The sequence below is a fragment of the Danio rerio genome, chromosome 7 (genome assembly GCF_052040795.2).
Source record: "Danio rerio strain M-AB ecotype USA chromosome 7, GRCz13ab, whole genome shotgun sequence".
In the NCBI taxonomy this organism is placed as follows: Eukaryota; Metazoa; Chordata; class Actinopteri; order Cypriniformes; family Danionidae; genus Danio; species Danio rerio.
Window position 1 is genome coordinate 44,300,001 of NC_141027.1, and position 27,771 is coordinate 44,327,771.

Below are 27,771 nucleotides of genomic sequence, written 5' to 3' on the forward strand. Positions count from 1 at the left end.
AATGAAAAATAAAATTACAATAAAATTAGAGAGGTCACATGCTAATGGAGTCCCAGATAGCCCAAGCTTGGTATATTAAAATTTACTTTACAATACAATTTTAATATATGATTTCTGACTTTACATAATAAGAAATATAACATGAAGGCCCAATCCCAATTCTACCCCCTAGCCCTTCCCCTACCCCTTGTTTTGTACATTGAAGTGAAGGGGTATAGGTGTCCTAATTCTCTTTAGCTTGAAGGCGTTGGGCTAAGGGGAAGGGCTAGATACCCCTTTAAATGGAGATTTTTCAGGACCACACTCAAAACCAAGGGGCACAATTGTTTTTTCAGAATACACCATCTACAATGACAGCATGGCTGCACACTGAAGTAAGGAGATGACAACCTAGTATTTTTGTCATTGTTACAAATTTTTACAACAAAGAAGCACATGTTTTAATTGATAACTGCATTCATGTTTTTCTGTTTACCGCTAAAATAAAAAAAGCAAAATTTTGCGGTCTGTAATCCATCCATTATAATAACTCCTGTAAAGTAGTCCCACAACAATGACACTCAATGACACTCAAATACCCTGTCAGAAAAGTCTAGTGGCTGGGAAAGGCCTTTTTACAGTGTCTGCTATAATGTTAATGTTGTTTTCGTGTGTTGACATGTGGCCACGATGTAATTGCACAGTAACTTTACAGTTACAAGCTTATTGCCACATTTTATCGTAATGATAACATGATATCGTTGCCTTCAGTGATTTCCTGAAGATACATACCAAAAAAATAGCACAACTGGAATAACTACAGCAGTCGTGATCGGCGATCTCATATGAAGTAAGAGATCGCGATGACATATAATGATGTGCACAGGTGTTGTAGTGTTGTGTCCCCGGGAAAGGGGTTGAAGACCTTTATAAAGATTAATACTAGGGATATCAATCTGTGAAGAATCAATGAGGTATATCAGGCTTCATAAATATATGTCTTTGGAATAGAAAAGTAAAAATTTTTAAATGATATGACTTAGAATTACCTAGTTAAATCAGCAAAAAGTGCATTTATTTAATAATTGTAATTTAATAATTTCATATTTCTATTTAATATTAAAGTCATTGGTAAACAAAGTTGTCACAGTGGCACAGTGGGTAGCACAATTGCCTCACAGCAAGAAGGTCGCTGGTTCATGTGTGCATTATAGCTCGTAGTTTTCCTTAAAAATGTCCTTGAAAATTTCACATTGAGAAAGTTTTTTGGAATAAGATAGATTGATTGATTGTTTGATTGATTGATAAACTGACTTGTTGCTTTTAAAATTAAAGGCACACTGCAGAGAAATTGAAAAGAACAAGTCTTCAGTATTTGGTGTAGAAGTTGTCAAACTTGACACAGATTCTTAAATTCAGCCCTCGTGAAAAGCGGAGACGCACTGCAAACAGTGCATGTTTACAGAGAAAGACAGTTCAGCACAGTGCAATCCAAAAACGTGCTCTGTGTTTGTCAATAAATTTCTGAGAAAAAGAAAGGTAACAAAATTTGATGAAATGAGAAACCCACAGACACGGTGTTATTTATCTGGTTGGCTATTATTGAGCAGCTATCTTTTATAGATGACAATGATGTGAAGCCTTGACCTCTGCAGTCCTTTCTCTAGGGTATTTTTTCTCGATGTTTGTTTTCAATAACATACTGGACTACAGGGAAATAACAGTTTGAGGTCCTAGAGCATTGACAATGAATATGGGCCACTTACATCTCTGGAATCAATATTCAAAACTGCTCGGTGATTGTCAAATTCTCAGTGTGCATTTGAAAAATAGTTTCTGTAGGGGATTCTGAATAAATTGCGCTCTACTGATAGCATCATTTATTTGCACGTGCTGTCTGCATTGTTTTAGCAACCCATTCACTAAAGGAATTATGCAAATCAGGTAATGAAGCTAATGTGCCTCCCAAAAATGTGCTGAGGTGTTTCACTAAATACAGCAGAAAACTGTCTAGAGAATTCTTCAGGAAATGGGAATTATACTGGAAATAATTCTATAAACATTTGTATATATTTTGGGTTTTAAAGTGGGTAAATGTACACAATATGGCAAAATCCATCAGTGCTTGCTTGATTGATGATTTTTAAGATTTTTTTTTATATGAAAATTTGAAATTAATTTATATCAATATCATTTATCAATTATTAATGACACTTTTCTGGGCAAAACAGTGGCACAGTGGGTTGTGCTTTGGCCTTACAGCAAGATGGTTGCTTGATTGTGCCCCAGGAGGGTCAGTTGACATTTCTGTGTGGAGACTGCAGTCTTGGTCCTTTAAGTTGGGGGTTGAGTGTTGGGCTAACAACCCACCTCATAAAGAAAAAAAAAAAGTAGATGCTACGAAACACTAATATGATGCGGCAAAATATCAACTTTGATATAAATGGCCGTGGGAATAAGTAAGATGGTACTTTTTTTAGGCATTTTGAGATACTATGTTTAAAGGTGATATAAAAAATACAGTTTATTATTACTGTTATTATAGTATCATACTTTTATAACATCATTGTCATTAGCACAACTGAGCATAATACAATGCTAAGCTTAAACATAACAGAATATGAACTTCTTTCATACTGTAGTGCTTGATAAAATTAATATCACATTTGCAATCCTTGCAATTGATATTCAAGATCAAAAAAACACATAATATTGAACTCATTAGACTGTTTCAAACAGTGTTAACCGGTAGATATCTGGAAAATTTCCAAAACAACTTTACCGATATATGAAAAAAAGCGCTGTTTCCACAATCAAAGAAGTTCTGATTTTTTTTTTTTTTTTCCCAGAAAAGACCACACACATCTATTCCAAAACACCAGTAAATTCTGACATGATATAACCAGAAGCGGTCTCTAAACGGCTGCACTTGTATTTGTGAACAGAGAAGGGGTCTGGCATTTGTTGATGGTTTCACTTTTACTTAAAGCTTTCGTATTCATGCACTAGCTTTGTCCCAGAGACAGGGCAGAATCACGAACCGCAGCTAAATGTTTACACATTTGATGACGTATAGCTGGGCGACATGGCAAAAATGTAATCTTGATAATTATTTTTTCACATTGAAAGATAACTATATACATTTTAATATAAGTTGTTAGGGCTTCTAGATTTAAGAGAGTATTCCAACAATGACTGAAGCCACAAAAATTTAAATGTCTATTGCACACCATAACATATTTTCGGCTGATACATTTTCGGTGGCTGAAAATTAGATGCATTTTTAATATCAACACACTTTTAGATTCCCACTGTTACTCATTTCTGCTGTGTGATTACTAAAAAAAGGGTCTGTTCACACATGATCCCTTACAGAAAAACTGCCAGTAATTTTGCCATTGCTGGTGTGAATACGCAAATATAAGACTGATACTCAATTAAGCCTTGCTTGCCCCAATATCTTGAATTTTAGGAGCATGTATCTACATCTCCTTTCTGAAGCAACTGTATGAAAAGGAAGTTGGCCTACACTTTTTTTTTCACAGACATATTACCAATATTACTATATAATGATCACATAAAAACAATAACATATACAATGATATACACAGTATTTAATTATTTATTTATTTATTAATAAACTATTTCTTCTTGAAGTCTGCTGTTTCTGGGTACTTTTAATTACTTAATTAAAGTTGACATTTTCATTACTGATATATACATACTTTTTTCCCCCCGCACATCCCCCACAAAACTTCATTACACTCTTGGCTGTAGACCATTTGTTATAACTTTGAGGAGCTTTATTTTGAGTAATAACTTGCCAATTAATTAATTATGCCTTCAATTTTTTTTCTTTTTTTTTTTTTGTACTGTGATCCGAAATACTTTCAGACATGGATGTTTTCTCAGAGGATAGGCTTAAAAAGCTTCCACAGAAAAGGAATTGCAAGAAATTGTGACCCTTAAGCAAGATTTTTAATGACCCCATTTTCAAATTAAACATTAATTTCCTTCAGCTTAAGTCATTATTTCAGAGATTGCCACAGCGGTATGAACCGCAAACTACTCCAGCATATGTTTTATGCAATGGTTGGCCTTCCACCTGCAACCCAGTACTGGGAAACACCCATACACATTCACACACACTCATACACAATTTAGTTTTATTCAATTTATTTAGCGCATGTCTTTGGATTGTGGGGGCAACCGGAGCACCTAGAGGAAACCCACACAAACACTCAGACACAGAAATGCCAACTGGCTCTGCTGGGACTCGAACCAGTGACCTTCTCAGTGTGAGGTGACAGTGCTAACCACTGAGCCACCATGCTGCCTATAGACGTAAAAATGAACTGCAATGAACTCAATTTTTGACATACATTTCGAGACCACGTTTATGAACACTTTTTTTTTTTTTTTTTTTTTGCACAATGCCCAAGTTCAACAAATTTATACTTCTCACCTCCATCATTTAAATTTTGATACACATGGTTTTATTTTACACTCAAGAGACTTGTCTTACTTTCAGTGGAGCCTTAAGGGGGAAACCTTAAAGATCCCTTCCGCTGATTTCCCAAACCTCCCACTATTGTTATCAACCTGACCCAACCTTCTTCCCTAGACAGAGAAATACTTACTGTAAGATGTGTCACTCCATTACTTGACTATTTACGTCCTGAAGAACTTACACTCTGATCATTCAGATGTGAGGTGGAGAAGTATTATTTATTCATCAGAAGAGTGTGGGTGTGGAGCACGACTCTGCCATCTCTCTGGCCTGAGGGAAACTGCGTCCTTGTAATGCAAATTAGGCATTGTGCCGCCTGAGCTTCCGAATGCTCTGCAGGGCCCTACCTGTGTCCTCTGGGCACATGCCTCATTTGCACACGTTTAACACAAATGTTGTGTCAACTTAGACAAGTTCAGTTCTTGTCACCTTTTCTACTTTAATGTTTCGGCCTATTTAAAGACTTGTTGCTTCTGATTCTTTTGTATGATTAAATACATTTTAAAATATAATATTTAATAAATAAAATTATAAAAGATAAAATAAAATAAAATCATCTAGAGATTCATTGAAGAAAATAACAGCAGTTAGAGGTATGACTGTCACGAGACGCTTAGATGAGACATGAGATTCAGGAAGATTCAAGACGAGATGAGTTTTTTACACAATTTTTAAGAAATCTTCAATGATGGAATATACGATATGGAATATAAATATATTTCACATTGTCATTATGGTGTGATTTGTAGAATTTTAAGGAAATAAATGAATTCAATTCATTTTGGAATAAGGCTGTAACATAAAAAATGTGAAAAAAGTGAAGCGCTATGAATACTTTCCGGATGCACTGTATGTATGAAATCACCTAGTACAGTATTTTATTATATATATATATATATATATATATATATATATATATATATATATATATATATATATATATATATATATACATATACATATATACATACATACACACACACACACACACACACACACACACAAACGCACACACACGCACACACACGAGTGCTCATATAAGTACTTAACAAAATGCATGTACATACAGGTGCCAAATTTTACTAAATTGACCAAGCAGTGATCAAACTCAAACAAGTAAACAGAAAATTTAGCAAAAAGAAACCCCAGAATGTATATATTATAGGTGGGCATAGATTTTTTTTAATTTTTATTTTTTTATCTAGATTAATCTAAATTCATTTCGAAATTAATCTAGATTAAAATGGCTCATTTAAATTCTGCCGGAGGCATTCAGAATATGTGTGCTACCCAAATAATAAGTCTTTGAGAACGGGTTTCTCAAGCCAGGTGGCGCATTAGACCAGGGGCTCATCTCCTGTTTCCAAAAGGCATCACAAACTGCTTGAGAAACTGTTCTACTATGATAATTGGGGATGAAAATAAATTATGTTCAATAAAATGTACTTGTGTTTACTAACTGGTTTTTCAGTTAAACAAGAATTTGGAACTGTAGGCCTACATAAGATCCAAACAGCGATTTCATACTTGCTTTTTATGTACGCACATCATTTACGTACGAAAATGCTGCTTCGCAAACGCAAGTTCACAGTGACAGTGTGTCAAACATTGAGTATGTTTACATGGGCAACAATAATTTAATATGATTTCAATGTGAATAAAGCAATACTCTGATTAAGAGTCTACCATGTAATCAGAAATGTTTAATTACCTTAGTGCGACTAAAGTCATAACTGAACCAAACAGTAATGGAATTAAGACCGGGAGTATGCATATAATAGTGGCATTATTGAAGTAAATATCGCTATCAAACTATTACCGTCATGTAGGACTTTGCCATATTTTGACCAAGCAAATGATCCACACATGCGGCTGTCAGATAAGGACCGATCCACACACGCGGCTGTCAGTAAAGAACCGCGCACACACATACACACATACACCGCAAAATGAAAAAGTTTTTTTTTTTTTTACCATTTGGCGTGCGTTATTAAACTCCATAACACTCTCACTAGTTCTTAAGTCTAATACCCCAGTTTGTCACGGGTGCATGAATGAAATCTTCATGAGTTAAAGTGAAACTGCCGAACTACAGTTAAAGTCAGGCATCCTGCTGATTTGATTCAGAAGGGCACTTTTTTGCCAGAAGGCTCACCAGTCAGGAATACAACCACACTAAAATATATAAGCTAAAGTCATCATAGCTTGTTAGAAAAAACCCAGCTCCCAACCCAAATTAGAGAATAGATTAAGGGCGATATTCAATTTATTGCGCATTAATGCAGCACGTTAACGTCGATAACGGCCCCCACAAATATATATATATATATATATATATATATATATATATATATATATATATATATATATATATATATATATATATATATATATATATATATATATATATATTTTTTTTTTTTTTTTTTTTAATAAATAATTTCATACAAATATTCAGAAGGTCTGTTTATATATGCATCCAATAGAACGGACTAGTTATTTCAACTAATTAGCTAAGAATGGAAATTACGAGTGATCAGGGGAATCCTGCATGTTTCCACATTGCTCATTTAAAGGGGGGATGGATGAAACTTGTGGACTTCAGCATGATTTTCAATGCATGGTGGCTCCAGCAGGAAACCAAAGCCACTTATTTCCCCTGAGTGGGAGATGCCCTATCGATCACTCTCTCTCTCTCTGCCTCACTCCAGAGATAAAGGCTGGCATATGGCTGGTGCCTTGAGCTTCTGGAACATGGTGCATGCATTATGTTGCCATTATTGCACCAGGGTCCCTCCACACGAAACATGCTGATTAAAAAGTGGATGAGTGCTTTCACTGTGCTGTGTTTGGAGACATATTACACACTGGCGTGCGGAAGGGTGTTGATTAAAAAAAAAAATGTTGAAACGGCAGTATTTTGACAGATTTTACATAAAGACAATATTAGTAACTTTATGAGTCCTATTAATCATTCATTCATTCATTCATTCCTGCATTCATTCATGCATCCATCCATTCAAATTCTATCACCTGTGCACTTTATACATGCACAGCCTGACAATACATTTATATAAATTGGAGATGTTGTGTCCTGCTTAAATATAATACAATTTTACACTTTATGAAAAAAAAATTGCATGGTAGTACCACATTCACTCGTTCACTCATTCATTCATTCTCTTTTGGCTTAGTTGCTCTATTCACCAGGGGTCGTCACAGCAGAAGGAACCGCCAACTTATCCAGCATATGTTTTACACAGCAGATGCCCTTCCAGCTGCAACCCAGTACTGGGAAATACCCATACACATTCTGTGTCTGTGTGTGAATTCACATTCACACAGAGACAATGCGGCCAATTTAGTTTATTCAATTCACCTGTACTGCATGTCCCTGGACAAAACCGGAGCACATGGAGAAAACCCATGTGAACCCCGTGAGAAAATGCTGACTTGGTAGCATCACATACTTTATAGAAATAAATAAAAAATAAAAATTCCATTGAATATCAGACGTTATCCAAATTGAAAGTGTCTTCTCTGCTCCATAGAGCGAGATCTGCAGAGACAAACACAGTACCTATGGCAGGAATCAGACATCACTGTTCATGTGACCAGAATAAGGAGGGATTATTGGCAAGACCCTGGCTGAGGTACAACAGAGCCTATGCCTTTCTATGTGTGATTTTGACTTTGCAAACAGTTACAGTGCTGTATAACCTAGAATATATTATTTATGACAGTTGCCATAATTATTTTTGTTAATTTTTATTATCAATCTTATTTATGTGACTGTGAATTTGTGAACACTAAAGTAAAACAGAAGTTCACAATCAAAAGTTATTTTGGTTCCTTGATAGCAAAATAATGCTACATTCATTCATATGATAAAATAAACAAGTGTTAAAGAGACTAAAACTTGATGAATAAAATGATACAAAATTTGTGAAATGGTAAAGGTAGATCAACATCATTAAGGTGTCAATAATAATGATACAGCAAACCTCAACCTCAACAAAACAAATTATTATAATCAAATCTGAGCTTTCAAGTAAATAAACCAAACATTATTATTCAAATACATATTGCAACACATGTTGAATGACTATATTACCCTATGATTTAAAAAAAAAAAAAAAAAAAAAAAAAAACCTTCATATGGGGTGCTAGTGGCTTTGATGCACAAGAAAAAAAAACAAAAAGCCACTCTGGTGACATCCTTACATCCTTTTGTATTTACAATCTCCTCACTGCTGCTATACGACACTCATTTTTGCATGTGTTGCTGTTTTGACCTGAAGTGACAAGCGTGAGCGAGTGGATTCCTTTACCATTTTAACCGTTTTCTTAGAGGATGAAAACGGACAAACTATTGCTGCAGCTCCGATGCAAAAAAAAGTAAAAAGAGAGAAAAGTAAAATGTGCTAAGTATTTGGATGCAATGCGTTTGTCTGGGGTAATTGGTCTACCATTATTACTAAAATGTGTATAATCCATACAAAGCGTGAAGCAGATTAGTGAGTTCTACTTACATAAATCACAGTGCACTGGTGGCATTCGGAAAAGTTTTCATGTTTTTTAACTAGGTGTACCTGGAAAATACGTTGGAAATTACAAACTTACATAGTAAGCTTATTGGCATTCCTTCCAAGGTATGCACTCAGAAGCCACATTTTAATAAAACTACAGCTTTCATACCAAAACATCATACTGAACTTTTTTTATTGTTATTGACCATGCTGTTTTCGGTCAATAAATACAGAAACAGATTTTATCGCACAGCCCTACTCTATTTTTTGCATAGCCGTTGATATTGTTGTTTTAAACGTGCCAATATCTGATTTCCAGTGTGAACGAATCTGTCATAAATGACCTGCATGCGGAAAATTATGTACACAATGTGTGTACTGTATAGCGTTATATCTGTTTTCACAGAGAACAGCTGTGTATTTTATGAACTGTAAACTGGTTTCTTTTGTAGTACTTATGTGTGTTTTAATGTCTAAAACCTAAAATTGGCAAGAGAGTCTGGATGCAGTTGTGCTTGCACTCTCAGACTTGCAAGCTCAGGCAACCGCACTTCCTCTGCAAGTGACGTCTTTTACGTCGCCACTTGCACTCACTTGCAATCAACACAAATAAACCGAAAGTTTCCAGTTCATTTGCGCTGCCAGTGACGACGTTGTCAAATAATTCTAAGTACTTAAGTTGTATGACAGACATATTTAAACATTTTTAGGAATTGTAGAATTACAGCTAACAGATACACATTATGGACTTACAGCAATGATTCTTAAACCACTTGAAAAACTATTTTTTTATTTAGCAGGTCCCAGGACGATTGCAAACAAGAATGCAGATGTCGATGCAAGTGCTGTGGCAGGACAGTGCAGGGCTCGTTTACATGATAGTTCTTAAGCAAAAAATCCCTGTTTAAGGTTAAGAGTATCCTAAGTAAAAGTTCATGAAGTAAGTATGTTGCCAGAAACTACAGTGAATCGCTTAAAAAAAAGGCACTTAGGTAAGGGTGACAGATCAGAAGTTAGTTGCAACGATATTAATAATATCCCTTACCTCAGGAATTTTTCACCCTCAGGGACTCCCTTAAGTTAAATTGCTGAAGGACTTTCATGCAAGCGGCCACAGGTGGCGATTGTAAATGATGTCACTTGCAGAGGAAGCAAGTCTGAGCATGCCAGTGCAAATCTGCAGCCAGACCTTTCTCAAAATTTGTGTTGTGTGACTGTAAACACTGGCAAGTTGTGTTATATGACATGCCTCATGTGTGTCTCTGGCTCAATGCCAGCCCTCACAGGAAAAGCAGATTTGAATTTAGCAGCTTATCACATGACGCTCTGAATGTTCTAATGTTCACACCTAATGTTCATTACCTAATGTTCACGCTGCTGTGATTGTTTACTCCAGAGAACCGCTAAGATTGATGACATCAGTATACTGAACTCATCAAGGGTTAATGAGCAGCTGCTGAGGAGGAAGAGGATGTTTGTATTATGTGCCGGTGCAGAATTATGGTGCATGTCGATCAAAAGTGATTTAAAAGTTGTATGAATTCTGACATGACTGCTCACATTGGGGTCACACTACAAAACATAAGAGCTGTATTGGATTAAATACCATATGTGGAAGTGCCATACATTAGAATTGAAAAAAATCAGATTCCATGCAGTTTTGTCATGACAAAAACAGATCTGGGTAATATAAAAGCAAAAAGGATTAAGCCATGTATGCCTGCAGTGTAAATGTAGCCTAAGAAAGTATGTTCTATATGGAGATCTGTAGGAGGTCACACAGTCTTAAACAGGAGTTATAGAAAAACATCATTTATGCATGGCTCTAACGTCTTAAGAGACTGTAGTGAAATTATACAAGGGACAAGCCAGTCAGTTGAGTTACTGGAAAAACCTTGAATATTGAAGTAGCTCACCACAAATGATAATTAAATCTCAGAAAGCAGAACTGAAGTGATATTTATTACAAGATGATTAGTTACAACACATAAATCTGCATAACTATTTTAGTCATATATTTTGTCATATTCTGGTGAACCCAATATTTTGTATTGTCTCACCTCTTGAGCTAAGTGTCTTATCATACCTTAAAATAAAAATCGAGATCAAAATTACAAAACATTTTTAAACACTTTTTTCACATACTCTTTATCTTAAAGGGCCATGAAACCCCCTCGTTTCAGCAGTGTGTTTTCACACCTCTACTTTGGAAAAAGTCAGAAAAGTGGGCGTGTCCAGCTCTGTTTAGGGGGGAGTGTCGGAGGAAGAAAAGCGGCTTGGTATGGGAGTGTCTATTTGGGCGCGCTGAATTTCAGAGTCAAAACACACACCCACAGCGGACAATGTGACTGTGTTTACATGGACATCTGTAGTCGAATTATTTGCCAAATTATTAAATGGTGGACTTTAACTGCAGTTTGGCTCTTTCATTCAGGGAATTCATTAATGTCCCTCCCGACAAACGTGATATTTGATTCGAGGCGCTGCTCTAAGCGTGTATTTTTCATGCAATGTTTGATACCGCACGGCGAATGAGAGAAAAAAAAACATTTCCCGGAAACTTAGATGCACACGGCAGGTGTGTTATTCCGGTCACAAAATCCAACACGAGGTTATAGTTTGGTTGTAACTGTTAGTGCTAACTATTTAGTTTGTTTGATACGAATAAAATACGAACTGAATAAACAAAGAGCACTGGTCGCTCACTTACCAAATCTGTAGAGACAGGACAATCACCAGCAACTAGAGCCGCGTCTTTATTTAGAGGAGACTACAAGCGAATCTGGATTTCAGCGTTTGCAGATGAGAACAGCTCTCAGGTAAACAATAATCCTCCTTAGACACGTAAGTTATTGTTGTCGAGCGTCGCGTACACCGTAATCCACACGTGAGTCTGAGCTCTCACAGAGAGAAAATGAAAACGAAACTTAACTGCATCAAACTATAAAAGCAACACTTCACGCTTGTTTTGCCAACACAACGTGGCGTCTTTGCCGTCTACACTCTGACAGTAATGAATATTAATGAAGTTGCACAATAGAGCGCGCTGATTGGTTTGAACCAAGCTTTACTCATGCATTAATGCAACACACTGTAAGATGTAATAAGACTCACTCTGGCACAGACGCCCAGTCTGCATGCTGGAATACACGCTATTATGTCATGGCCGTGATGCAGCTTCAAAAATTTGTTTCAAACAGGAAGTACGAATTTGTTTGAAATAACGCAAAAACAACCAATTTACACTTTTTAGTGAAATATAGGTGTCCTAATAGTGTTTTTAGCAGTGTGGGACACATATACGACTGTCAACAGCTCAAAAAATGTGTTTTGGTGTTTCGTGACCCTTTAAAGAAATCTCTCTCTCTCTCTCTCTCTCTCTATCTCTCTCTCTCTCTATCTCTCTCTCTAATTAGAATCGGAATTGCATCATTTTGATAGTAACCAATTACTAATGAAATTAACTATTGTGTTTGTTTAATACCAATAATTTATTAAATTTAGTTTCCTTTTCATAGCAATGTAACCTGTTCTCCACTCTATAGTGATGCTGCTGTGGGACATGTGAAAGACATTTATCAAACCAACTATTTGTTTTAAAAATCAACAATATTCCATAAGTGGACCAATGAAAAATAATAAATGATTTAGAACTTTTAACAATTATTGCACAGACCACAACCGGTTAACAAATAAGTCATAGAAGGATGGACGAATGGATGAAAATAGATACTTCAACAAACTTTCTAATATTCATTCATGTTTAAATCTTGGTATAACTGTAGTGAAAAGTTTCACTTCCGTGCTCTCTCAACACATCCCACAATCAGACTCGCTAAGCTGATGACATTAAAGGTGCCCTTTATTGAAAATCTGAGTATACCAGAGCATAGTAGAATAGCAAAAGGATCAGTACATGGAAATGGGCTTACTGTGAACCTCAGACACTAATGTTTCCTTGTTAGCATGTATACGGGTGTTCTATGGGTGTAAAACCCTGGTGGACAACGGGCCAATCAGAAGGCAAAACAAACTGTGACTAGACTCAAGGGTGTCACAATCACCAGCAATACAGGTTTGTGGATCACTAGAGCTGCACGGTTTTGGCTAAAATGGGAATTGTGATTTTTTTTTATTTTTTTGCCTAAAATAAAGATCACGATTTTCTCATGATTCTGTTGATGTAAAATAAACAGTGGGCTATTATTATTGTTATTCTCAAACATGTGGTAAAACAGCAATAGGCTTTGTGTAGCTGTACTGTTGGTTAAAATGCAAAATTTTGTATAGACTTGGAATGGTCTAAACGATCACTCTGTGCCAGCCAACATTGCTTCACTCCTGAACTTGAAAATATGATTGACAGAATCGTAGAAATGCTGGATTAATATCGTCTTGGGGGTCGAATCGAGATCCCAATCTTTTTACGATTAATTGTGCAGCCCTATCGCAGGGAATCATTTACTTTCACTCGGGACTACAATTCTGTCACCATATGGACTACAAATCCTGTCATGCACCAAACACTCACACCTGTTTCGAATGTGTGCTAATTGCTAACACACTCAGCTGAAGCTGTTAAGAACTGCTTCATGGACTTTAAAAAGCAGCACATGCACCAGCTGTAGAGTCTTGTTATACTATATTGTGAACATTACGACAAATTTTCTTTGACTTGCTTTGTGTCAAACGTAGCTTGGGGGAACCTTCCAAAACCTATAACAAACTGAAATTTTCACCACTTCTTATTTATGTGCAAAGTTTAGAGTTTTTAAGCATGTTTAGACCCTCAAAAATGTGATTCATTCTAGAGAAAAGAAAGAAACGGAGCAATTCCAATATGGCCTACGCACCACCGTGCTTGGTTCACTAATCATGAGGAACACATTAAATAATGTTTGTTGCATTGTCTGGTCAGAACACTTTAATGTAATCTCCTTTTCTGAAATTAGAGCTCATGTTATCGCCTGTTTTTTATGGGTAAATGTGGTTGTACAAGTCCACACACACACGGAAACACACACACAACTATCATCATTGGTAATGTACCCCACTCCCCCCGCACACCAGCAGGTCCTATAGATGAGAGAGCCTAATCAGTGAGCTCGATTACAGAAAATTATACAATATATCAAATATATATTGCCGCATTTAATTGTCAATAATGGTAACAATGCTGTAATTTGATAACAGTCAATTGTTGGATTACTCTTTACAAAATAAATCTGTTAGATTGCCAAGCAATTTATTTAAAATGCATTATCTGGCATTTCCGCCAGATAATAAAAAAAAAATTCCATAAACAGGACAGTACAATATATTCAGATTATAAGTGCATATAGGCTGAAGTGGAGCAAAAAAAAACTGTTTGTAATAGGTACAGATTATACTTAAATGTTCAGATGATTACCATTAAACCTTGTAAAGATTCCTTTGTTTTGCTTTTATTATTTTAACAAATACAACTGCCATACATTTAATGAAGAAATACAATACCCTCAGCATAGATCCATTGGTCCTCAGAGGCCTCGTTTTATCCTCAATAACTTATTTCAGGTATCAAATTAGCCCCGCTGTCACCGCAAACCCCACAGATCACAGACTCATAGTTTATCTATGGCTAAACGCATCATTCATCTTTTGCCACGAAAAAATATTGACAGCAGACCCTGCCATCCATCAGAGCTGACAGCTCACAATATTGCCATCCACACCCGCCCCATTATCATCCAAAAACGAGACAAGCCACTTTTGATTACCCAAATGATCTCTTACCACTGCAATAAGAAGCAGCTCTTTATTGACGTACACTATGCAGTCATCACTGTGTCTACAGGAGTTGCCATGCTATAGATCTGAAGACTCGTTCAACATGGGAGTGATATACACAGACGTGGACAAGGGAAAAATGAAATGGCTTGGCAGTACATAAAGTATATGGAGTGAGGGACAACTGGAGCCAGTTATTGCTTCGTTTGAAGTCAAATCACGGCACAAATAAAGAGACTTGGTTAAGGTAATGTGGGAGTTGGAGTAGAGCCAAGAAAACACATCCAGGTGACAAATAGCAAGTATCTCTGTTGGAGAAGCTGCGGGCAGCCATTATTCCTTCTGACAGGTCACTTCCTGAGGGCATAGACTTGTTTTAATGCTCTGTATGAAGCTACTGCTCAAATGTAGTGGGTCTTAAACCTGCGTGGATAAATTTCCAGGGCAATGTATCACTGTCAGAGGTGTACCTTAAAGTATATGTCATCCTGCATGGGGATTCTCTTATACAGCTCAAGTCAAATTACATTACGGTGTTACATGTGGTAAAAAAGTGGTTTCAAAAAGTGATTGGTATATAAAGAAAATAAAAGGTATCCCCATCGAAGTAAACTGTAATGGCCCGTTTCCACTGAGTGGTACAGTACGGTATGGGTCGGTATGCTTTTATGGCCATTTCCACTGTCAAAAGGTACCAAAAAGCGAACCAAACCATATTACTTTTTGTGTACCAATTCAAAAGGGTACCTAGCATGACAAAAGGGTACCAAAAGGCGAAGCCAGACATGCAGCTGCAAACTTTGTTATATACCACACCCGCCATTGGTAGTGTGATTCATCGAAATCGAATCGCAATTGTGATTTGAAATGTTGTAATTAACTAATCACAAGAGACTGCAATATGAAATATATATGTATTATATAATTTCCCACACCCATTTTCCTGTCATGTGTGTGACGGTCCTACTAACCAATTGAGTGAGCTCACTTTCATTCTGCCCAATCAGAATTGCACAACCGAACTGAGGAACACACACAATAAAAACAATAAAAACAAACAGGAAAGCACGGACAAGTGGGACGATGGTGACGCTTTAGAAGCTTTAATAGACTAAATAATATTAAAAAAAATAAAAAATAAAAAACAGCACGTCGGTAATCTGGGAATAATTTGGTTTCAAAGTTACAGACACTGAACAAACAGGTCAGTTGTAAGAGCTGTCACAGAATTGTTGCCACAGCACAAGGAACACAGCTTCCAGCACCCTAAAAGCACCACAGGCTCCAGGTGATAACTAATGCCATAACTCACTACTGTTTGTGCTATAGAAAAATGAGTGTTTAATTTCTGAATGTTTAAAAACAAACGTTGGAGTAAATTAATCAATCTTTTGAGTTCCTTTTTTAACACACTGCATTTTAGCAGTAAGAAGCTACGATACAGAATATTGGACTACAATAATGACTAGCTTGACTCAAAATAAATAGCAAATCAAATCGAAATATGTTAAAAAAATTTGTCATAAGAAAATCTTCCCCAAATTTCAAAGCCCAACTGAGATATGTATACTGTATATGGCATGCACGTATATGATGTTCCAGGTTTTGATCCTTTTGAAATGCAATCTAATCTAATTACAAGTACTTTGTTTGGAATCTGATTAAAACAGCAATCTGACTGTAAACATTTTAAAACATAACAAAATTTAATTACAAGTGATGATTGTAATCTGAAAACATAATTTAACGGCTCAGCACTTTAGAAACAACATCCTGTGCAAGGAACTGTAGCTCAGTCAGCTTGGCACAATTATGCACATCAAGAGCTTATAAAATGTCTACCTTGACTGCAACATACCGTAAACTACTTTGACAATTACCTGCCAAATGCAGCTCATATATGTAAAGCGGAGAAGAAAAAAAAAGTAATTTCAATGTGAATCACCATGAGCTTTAACAGGTCACATCCAAGACTTAAATTAAGAAGAAATTCTGCAGCCAGGGGTTTTCAGCTTTAGTATAATTTGTCAAAATTGCTTCTAAAAAAGAAGTCTATTTCTGAATTGAAAAACCAGGGCATGAGACCTCCCGTGTGTTATGTTGTAAGTCTTTGTGAGTAAAACCGCTAAGACATTTCAGGAGGTATAACATAAAAAAAAGAAAGTAAGAAAACATCCACTCATTCCCTGCCAGCATCCAAGAGGCAAATCTTAGCAACAAACGGAACGCCACAAAGCCTGACAGTTAAAAAGTTCACTTTCTCTTTCCCCTAGGAGAGGCGAACACCAGGATTGCTACACTTGGAACGTCTGCAGCAAAAACCGGACACCTGGAAGGGATTAGCTAATGATCACTGGAGTCAGATCAAACACATAGCGACTGGTTCAAGACGAGCTTTCTGCTATCGATCATCCTTCGTGTTCTTTACAGTGAAAACCATTTCAGCTGTTGGCGTACAGCGTTGAAATAAAGTCATTACTCTTTTGTGTCAACATATTAAATAGTGTGACCATTTGTGCTCATGAGGGGGTTCTTTAAACCAAAGCATCCGAAAATCAAAGCAAAGCAGAGGACAAAGAACACAAAAACAACCCCCATCATATCTCCACCCCCCTATCGGCACATCAACCACTACGCACACAGCATCTCCTACAGTGGCACACAAGCCTGGGAAGCTGTCAAACCTCCAACAAGATAAATGTCCTTCAGGCAAAGCAGAGGACACAATCAGTCATAATTAAATGTTTAGAAAGCTAAAGGAAATGGCCCGTTAAAAATGATTTCCAGACCGCTTTAGACATGCCCTCGGTTGAATGGTGGCCTGAGCTGAGGGTCTTTGCTTGACCTTAATCAGAGTTCACACTGTGATGTAAACAGTGAGCGAATAAATAATTAAATAAATAAATAAATACTGCACACTAACAAAAGTCTTGTTGCCTATCAGTCAGTTATCATCAAATTATAAATCGACTTTCTTATGAAAATACTTAAAATGGCTGAAAGAACGAAAATAAACCATTTATTGTTGCATTCATGTACTGTAAATGATCAGTTAAAGCCTTCTTCAGTTTAATCAGATCTTATTTTCATTCAACTTTAGCAATTGCTGGATGCCTTCATCCATATTAGGGTGGACTTCTTTGGGGCTAAGCCCCTTATCCCTTTCGACCCTAGCAATGCCCCTGGCCCTGATGTATTTTTTTGTAGTCCTCAAATCCGTTCGCTGTAGGCTTTGCTAAGCTAACTCTATAAGAGCCAATGTCTCCCTTTGCATTGAAGTTTGAGTATCTTACATTCAGAAATGTTGTTTATGTTCACGCAGCTACATTACGCATCAACCTAAGTTTAAAACATGATATCATAGTGGACCACCCATTTAATTAAAGTTTAATTCCATGAACTACATGTATACAACTGAGATGGAAATTTGACTAAAACCTTTTTTTTTTTTGCTACATTAATTACATTTTATTTTATTATTTATATATTTACAGGTAATCTTTGTTCTTTGAGATCATAAAAAAAAAAATAATAACTGACTTTATATTAAACGTATTACAGAAATATGTAAATTAAATATAATTAAAATGTCACAACCTGTCATTTTGGCAACTTGCCTTCAATATAAGCTGTTTTTAGACAAAGTTTTGAGTTCTGGGATGTTTTTATAGTTTAACAACCTCTTATGTGTCCCAGGATCAAGGGAAATGTCATTTCTTCATTTCATGGCCCCTTAAAAAAACTCACCATTAGCGCCCGGCGTTTGTTCTGTTCCACTGCATCGAGGTGATTTTAAACACAAGAACCCATGGACCAGCCCCAAAGTCTTTGAAATCAAAAAGTGATTGAGTCTTCATAGCAGGTGCAGAGTTTAAATTCGAGAGAAGAGAATAAGCTTGAATGAATTATTTGCCTCTAGTGCTACTAAAGCATAGGTCAGCTCTGAATCATCAAAGCTATCGGACCATAAAATGTTCTCTTTTTCTTTTTTTATTCCATTCCTCTCTCTCCCTTTCTATCTCTCCCACTCTCCCTTTGTTTTGAAGCCTTTTCTCTCCAATTATCCCATTAGGTTTTGAATGGAATCATTGCCAGTAAAGGACAACGTATTATGAAGAATATTTCTGAACGCACAGCCTTTTCTTGCTTTTCCAACCTAGCAGCCAACCGAAAAGAAAAACCCTATAAAACCAGTACGCCTTATTTAAGCAGTGAAACAACAGTCTAACAATCGTCCAAATGCGTGTGCATTTACGTACGCATTTATCATAACATTCCAAAACAATGCTGGAGTTTTAGGAAGATAAAGGCTAAGCTCATTAATAATAGACGACTGGATTCCAATTAAATGTTGGATAGGGAGCCTTCAGCTGCTCCGAGTGAAAGTACAAATTGTTTTAACCTCGGAAAGAAAAAAAAGGTTGAATGACAGCATGAATCCAGAAATGAGCTCATGACCCCTGCTAATGGGAGACACTGGTGATATATTCATCTTCTGAGGAATGGAAGTGAGAAAAGGAAAGTCACAATGGCCACCCTGTCACATCGCTATCAGCAGATTAGTCTGATGGCTTATGGTCACTTTGTCTGATCCCAGCCAGCTGAAGTCTAATGACCTGTATCAGGATTTTTTTTTTTTTCAAAAGTGCTCTGAAGTTGCATTGAGTAAGGGTGGTCTTTTTTATCATTTCAATAGGACTTCATGATACCATCACTATATGGGAGTTGGAGTAGAGGTCTATATGCAAGTATTTATTTTGAAGGTTTAGATAGAGATGGTTGTCCTGTTTTTGTTATCAGCATCAGTTGGAAAATCATTTACATTTCTAATAGCTCATAGAAGTTTTTGCATTGATTTGTAAGCTTACTTTTAAGAATTTGTTCCTATACAATGAGGTCAATACAACTTAAACAAGTTTTTGACAGCAATTTTGAAAGCAACACCAAAAAAGAACAATTATGTTGGTGTAGATTACTATTTTCTTTTTACTTTGCTGAAGATAATCTATGTAAATGTAGATTCTAAATGTAGGCAGCTTGGCTAAAACAAGGCTAAACTTGGGCTAACAGTGAAACTCAAATAGACATCTAAGAATAGCCCAAAACTAAGTAGTCAAATAGACAGATTAGACAGACTTTAAATGTGTAGTCATTCATTTCTGTTTATTTGATGACTAGTCTAGTTTTGCCCTATTCTTAGATGTTTATTAGAATTTAACCTTGTTTTAGGCAAGATGATTATGTTTTGACTATCACTATTAACTATTAGTCAATTACTATTGACTATTAGACTTCTTTTAAATACAAAAAAATGACTGCTGGTTTGTTTTAAGACCATTAAGAATGACTTTTACAGGGTTAAACACTAAGGATTTTTTTTTCTAATGGCCCGGTTTTATCATGAGGAATCATTGAATTGTTTTTAGTTGTCTTTCTCTGAATAGGCGATTTAATGGGGAATAATGTAAATTGCTTATGTGAATTGTATCTCTTTGCGATAGAAAAAAAAATTAGGTATAAAAAAAATAAGGCTTTACTGAGATGGATGTCAGCCTAATCGGCAAAATTAAGACATGCTTAAAAAGATTTTAGACCTGCAATACAATATTACAGTGACTTTTTAAGGCCTAAAATTTAGTTTTTAAAATTTAAGACATTAAGACTTTAAGACCAGTACAGGATTACTGAATTATCAGTTTTATTTCACAATTTGACTGACATGTTTGTTCAAGAGTGAAACAAAGTTAGTGTTAGTACACTGACAAATACAGTAAGCTAACTAATGACCAACAATACCAAACTTAATAAAATACATTTGAATATATTTAATACATAACCAAAAAGCAGTTAATATAATTTTTTAGTTATTTCAAACATTTTTTGGGGGCTTGAGGAAAACGTGACTCTCTTGAGACTACAAAATGAAACTGTAAAACTCAATGATATACAATTCAGCTGACCATCTTTCAAAATAGTAGAAAAGAAAATAAGAAATATAAGATTCTTTACAGCCTGATATTTATAAAATAAGGGATGTATCCTATGTAAAGCAGAAGTTACATTGAGAGATTACAGAAATGTGTTTTAAAACGTCCAGGTTTAAAGTAAACAGGTCAAATCAGAGGTCATATTATATTATATTATATTATATTATATTATATTATATTATATTATATTATAGTTCTTTATTTACTAAATTTGAATTTATTGCACATGGTATGGCGATGACATTTAAACCTAAAAAGGCTATAGTCCTATTTTCTACATAAAATGCATATGAGAGGGTAATCGAAATCTTACCTAAGGGAATTAGCAAGTGGCGCAAGAGTTGTCAGTACCAACAAGTATCTGTAAAAATATTACATTAGGACAACGATTTCTTAATTAAATAGCCAATAGCCTATTATTTACTATAGTAGTATTTTGTGTATTATATTATTTCATACAAGTATAAAAAATAAAAATTTAATCTTCCTGTCATTGAATTTGTGTAACCTCTTCTCCAAAGCCAGTACCAGTCGGCCAGTATGTATTGCTGTAGCTCAGAGACCTTCAAGTGTGAAGTACCGTAGTTTGGGTAATGGCTAGACGGGTTACAAATGCAGCAAAGAATAGTGCATATACTTATAGAATTATTTTTGTGAACATGTACACCAATAATAGCAGTTTTTAATTACTGCACGGGTTAGGTTTGGGGTTGTGATGGGTGTAAACATGAATAAAACACAACAGGTCACTGTTAGGTTTGGGGTAGGAGTAAACGTTAATAAAAAAACAATAGGTTGTACAAGACGTAAAATAAATGAATCAAAATCCATTAGATGTGTATACAGCCCATGTAGAGCTCAAGTCCCACCCATTTAAAGCTGACTCTCTTTTCATACCTAACTTCTTTAATTTTAAAAACCAAGGGATATCAAGAGACATCAAAGCATTGTTATGACTTTGTTTGTTATATAATGTGAAATATGTTTCAAAAATTACTGTTTGTAAAATCATGTTTCCTCTAAATATTCAAATCAAATCTATTGATTGTGCTCTGGATGATTTTACACAAGGTTTTGCAGGCTGTGTAGAGACAGGTTTATAATTTTGAAAGATATTCAGCTAAAATGTATAGCATTGCGTTTGTGGTTTCATTTTGTAGTCTCAAAGGTCATATTTTCTTCAAGCCCCCCAAAAATGTCTGAAAAAAAAAAAACTAAACAATTAGAATCATTTTAACTGAATTATTGTTGATTATTAAATATATTCAAATGTGTTTTATTGAGTTTGGTATGGCTGGTCATAGTTAACTCAGTGTATTCGTCAGTGTAATAACTCAGAATCACAGAAATGTTGGCACTGAATTATTATGTTTTCACCCTTGAACAAACATGTCAGTCAAATTGTGAAATGAAGCAGATAATTCAGTAATCCTGTTCTTAAGGTTTAATATTCTTTCCCCCCATATGTTATTTAACTTTAGAGTCAATTATTCAAACAATGAATAAAGCTATTTAAAGCTAATTAGTTAAGTTCCTCTATGCAGTTGCACACATCTCAGACGTTTAAGGTGCCGGAAAATCCATTTTCAATCATGGCTGAGCGCTTTAGTTTTGAGAAGTTTAGTTCAGGTATAATTGAATATTTAAAATTTCTAACTAATGAATGAATGAATAAATAAATGAACGAATGAATGAACGAATGAATTCATTTAAAAGATAAATGTCATCTTTGACAAAAAGAGTTTGAGTTGTAATTCATGGCCAATCAGTGCATACCCTGTAAAATATACATATACATAATAAAATATACTTTTTTTTTTAAGCTGTTTGGACAGAACTGTAACTGTAATCCAACTGCTTGGGTCTACACACAAGCAGTGCTTTCATCACAGGGAAATGGAAACAAAACCTTCATTGCGGCACATTTAAAAATGCAACACTAATGACCCATGTCAACAATTCTTCTTCTATTTGTTTAAATTCTTGTTGGCAACACATAGTGGTGTGTCTCTGAACACTGTAACACGTAAAAAGTGTTCGAAGCTTTATTATAAATATTAATGAAGTTGCATCTCGTTCACAATAAAACACGCTGATTGGTTTGAACCAAGTCCTTCTCATGAACTAATGAACAGATGTGCTGAAAACTCAATGACGTCACTTTGTACCACTTTTTGTCTCCACGCTGGAATTTACACAATGACCTCAACGCTGTGACGTTGCTTCAGAATTTCTTTTTAAACAAGAAGAACAAATTTGCTCTAAACAACACAAAAACAACCAATTTTCACTTGTTAGCTATATATATATATATCCTAATATATATATATAATATATATATATATATATCCTATGTATATATATGTCCTAATAGTTTTTTAGCAACATGGGACATATATAGGACTGCCAACATCTCAAAAAAATGTGTTTTGGTGTTTTATGAACCTTTAAAACAAGTTTGCACTACTTTTGATAAAAAAAACAATGCAAAGTTTCTTTTTATTTTTTGGATTAAAATTAAATTCCTCATATTGTGTAATATATCCATAAAATCGTATTGTTTCCTTCTTTTAAATGTAGACGTTTTTGCATATATTTGATATCTATCTATATAGTTATATGTCAAAAATATCAGTGGCTGTTACTCACTTGCAAAGTATTCTCTCTTGTTAAGCCAAGGGTTAAATATGTTCTTCCCTCAAGGCTGGATATATCTGCATGCCTCATGTGAATAGATCCAACTCTAAATTGGTGCGGAACCGAGATGTACCTTTACAAATGTATAAATTATTGATAGTCTTGGGAGGGGACACAGCAACTTTGTACTGACCTTCAATGTGCTAAAATTGGGCTTTAAGGGCCCACATCTCTCCTTTTAATTCTTTTCTTTGCCAAAAGAAGGTCAGTAGAACCAGTATATAGTAATTAGCAAAATCCTCTACCCTTGTGAAGGTCATTTAAACAGAAAGTTATTCCACTATGTCCCGCCTGCTGAAATCACGTCATACATCCTGTATTCTATTATAGGTTTCGAACCCAATTGTTTCAGCGGGCAGGTGAGTGGAGTTTTACTGTACTGATTTATTTGACACACTGCGGAAATGTTTGTCATCCAAGTGCCCTCAAAGCACACAACAGAGGACGGTGGATCGTAGTTGCGCTCATCTTCTCAGTAACTTTTCACCTGAAAATTTAAGCCATATCACATACCTCATACTTTTCCCTATTTCGTTATTTCTGATGCTGTCAATCTTTCTTTCCACTGCGTAATCTCACATCGATTGAGTGTCCACAGATGGCAGTCCCCTCTGGGTTTGAGCCCGCATCTCCACAGGCTCTGCCTTCACTGCACCAAGAAATCAATTTGCCACTAATGCAGAACTCAAGCAGGTGACAGATTCAGAGAGAGGGCCACCCTTCCATAAGAGGTGCACTTATTTAATCCTGTATGTGATCCACACCATTGCCTGTATATCTGCCGGAATGATCTCAGGAAAGAGGACATGGTTGCCAACTTTTCCAGATCCCATTTAGACATTTGAAATGTATTCAGACATTTGACAAGCATATCAAATTGTTGGAAACTGACTGAGCAGGAACTGTTTGCTTCTACAATGACTAAAGTGGACGCCTAAAATCCCCTGCACACAAACAATAAAGGCTGCCACTTTAAACTTTCGAGAGTCTGCCCTCTGTTTAGAATGCATTCTTGAAATCCTACACAAAGTGCAGCACATCAGGCTTTGTTGCATGGGGCAAACTCATCTCTAAAACTTCGAAGTAGCTTTAATTCAGTATTCTGGCACTTTAGATGTGTCTTTGAAGGTTCCTAGCTTTCCATTTTATTCACCACAGGGGAGAAAAATCGCTAAATGACTGGAATCTTGAGAAGGCTCTGGACTGATGTGCATCTCTTCTCACAGAATTTCACAAGTCCAACTCACGATTCAAAAGCCCTTTGAGCCTTTTTTAACAAAAACACTTTTATTTGCTTTTAAGCTGGATTCTCTTAGTCTCGGTGGAATAATAATGCTTGGATAGAAGCCAGTTAAGCGTGGAGACGTCGACAGCTTGAAATAAAGTAAAAAAAAAAATAAAACATCGATCTGTTGTAGGATGATATGCATGCAGTCTGAGATGTCAGTACAATACCAAATCTAATGACAAAATATGTACAATTAAAGGTAATGTATAGTATGGCAGGAATTTCCATTTGAACAATAAGAAAAAACATAGAAACCATCAGAGAAATACATTTAACTATTAGCAATCCATGTAGTTCAAGTGAAGGAATGCAGAATAATAAAGATATACAGCAGGGGTGCTCAAACTCAGTCATGGAGGGCCGGTGTCCTGCATAGTTAAGCTCCAAGTTGCCTTAACACACCAACCTGTAAGTTTCTAGTATAGAGCTTGATTAGCTGATTGACATGTGTTTAATTGGGGTTGAAGCTAAAATCTGCAGGACACCGGCCCTCCAGGATCGAGCTTGGGCACCCCTGATATACAATGAAGCGGCATGATTACATTTGAATTTTGATGGTTCCTTTTAAATCCAATTAATATACCCAATCATACACACAGTAAAACGCAGGTTTCAGAGATTTATAAATACTTTTCTTAAGGCTTTTTTTTAATGATTGGTAAATTATTTTGGCAAATGAATTGTGACATCAGTACATTGCTGGATTTCTGCTATGTGTACATATTTGAATTCACCAGTACAGTCATTCTGCTTTTATTACTGTGTGAAATAGCTATAGATAATATATTTGTTTAAACTAGTTGTGGATTATTGTCAATACACAGATACACTTACCAACAAGGGTGTTTATTGTTTTCACTATCTTCAGTAATATGTTGTTGTTTTTGTATGTTTGTATTAATTTTGAAAATTTTTGATTTAGTTTAAGTCTTGGGGTGTTTTTACACCAAGACTTTTGTTTCGGAACCTGTCTTATTTGCCCAGTTAGTGCGGTTCGTTTGGCATATGTGAATCCAGCAATCACGCTCGGATCCGCGCCAAAACAATCGGTCCAAGATCGCCTGAAAGAGGTGGACTTGGCTCGATTGAAACAAACTCTGGAGCAAATCGATTGTAGTGAGAAAGCGATACGATCTGAGCCCGGCTATATCACAGTGTTTTTAGATATTTAATATGCATACAGCTGTATAAAGAGAGAATTATGAGTAGGGTAAGAGGTCATTCCAGATATCCCAAGTCTCCCGGGAGTTGCCTGCAAATGAGTGATAATCTCAAGGAAATCACACGTCTCCCTCCCAGTCCTCAAATACTTCGCGCACCCTTCTCACCCCTCCCCACCGCATCCCTCCTCGCTCTTCAGACACGTCGCATGCACCATCAAACACCACCAAACCCCCTTTAGTCTAGTTTTAGTCTACTACATTTCATAAGATTTTAGTCGACTAAATCTACTTGAGATTTAGTTAACTAAAGTATATGAGTTTTATTTAGGTATATTTTAAGTAAATATTGTATACATTTATTTGCATACAATATTCTAACTTAAAATTAGATAAAACTGACTAATTAAAATATGGAATAAAGCTTTCCCGTTGAAGACCAAAAATTAGACATGCATAGTTTATTTATATTATAATATGTCAAATGTGGTTTTCAAATTAGAAAATGCAGGATTGTTCAGTTGTTTAGCAAACCCTTTATTTGAACGTGGTAGTATTTTTAACCAGACTGGCAAAATCATAAAGTTGTTAAACAATACCACCCATGTCCAACACTGTAGCTTATAGTTTTAGTAGATAACCAGCTCCCTACCTGGCATGACTGAAGACAAGAAGTTTGTTGGCCCAATGGTATGGAGTGAAACTACAAACATAAAGACACATTAATAATAATAAAAAAGCAATTATTAAAAACTAACGAAGCCTAACAAAAAATAAATGTATGAAAGGCATAGAGATAATACAGAAAACAATATTTCTATAGGCCTTTGAAGCTAAAGCAAAATGTGGCTAATGCACTAACGTTAGCCAAGCAAATAGATATTTAGGGCACTTACAAGCTCAACGTCAATTCATATTACTATACAGGCATAATAAACATTAATACAAATCAAATAAGCACTTACAAGCGATGCAAGAGTTAAGATCGCAGAAAAACACGACGATTAACGAGCGCCGCCGTCACGCTTTCTGCTAACACTTGGATCACGCACCACTGATCGACGTGAACAGGAATGGATCCAGCTTGCAATAATATTAAAGCCGCCACTAGATGGAGCTCATTAACAAAGTGAAAGTAAATATATTGCTAAAGAAAAATCCACATTTGATACACAATATCTTGTTAAATTAAACATTAATTAATCTTACGTGAATTCTGCTTTATCAAACTTGTTCCAGCAATTCCAGCAGGTGCAACCACCTCTTTATGTAATATAATGAGAGACAAAATGGCATACCAAAAATAAAAATGTTGTCATTACTTACCCTCTCCACCCTTATGCCACCCATGGCATGTTTTGATTGTTACAATATTTTGTTGTGGGTTTCCTCCTGGTACTCCGGTTTCCCCCACAGTCCAAAGACATGCAGTACAGGTGAACAGAATAAGCTAAATTGGCAATACTGTATGTGTGAATGCAAGAGTGTAAGGGTGATTCCCAGTGTTAGGTTGCAGCTAAAAGGGCATCTGCTGGTTAAAACATATACTGGATAAGTTGGCAGTTTATTCTGCTGTGGCGAACCCAGATTAATAAAGGGACTAAACTGAAAAGAAAATGAACAAATGAATATATGTTGTTGTTACCCTTCTGGACATTTATTGTTTTAGGACCCTTGATGTGTATAGAGGATCAGAAAGTTCTGAGGTTTCATCCAATAAATCTTGATTTGTCTTCTGAAGTTAAATGAAACATTCATTCATTCATTTTCTTTTCGCTTAGTCCCTTTATTAATCTGGGTTCGCCACAGCGGAATGAATTGCCATCTTATCCAGCATATGTTATGCAACAGA

At 35.8% G+C, this 27,771-nt stretch overlaps 1 long non-coding RNA gene across 7 annotated transcripts in view; it reads right to left on the reverse strand.

Annotated features, from left to right (window-relative positions):
• Window positions 1-26,984, reverse strand: part of LOC108190697 (uncharacterized) — a 138,928-nt gene extending 111,944 nt beyond the window's left edge. For all 7 annotated transcript variants that reach the window (XR_015496093.1, XR_015496094.1, XR_015496096.1 and 4 more), the window contains exons 1-2: window positions 26,885-26,984; window positions 26,572-26,622 (exon numbers count right to left, since the gene is read on the reverse strand). This is a non-coding gene — a long non-coding RNA (uncharacterized LOC108190697). The remainder of the gene's footprint in view (window positions 1-26,571; window positions 26,623-26,884) is intronic.
• Between the last annotated feature and the right edge of the window lie 787 nt (window positions 26,985-27,771).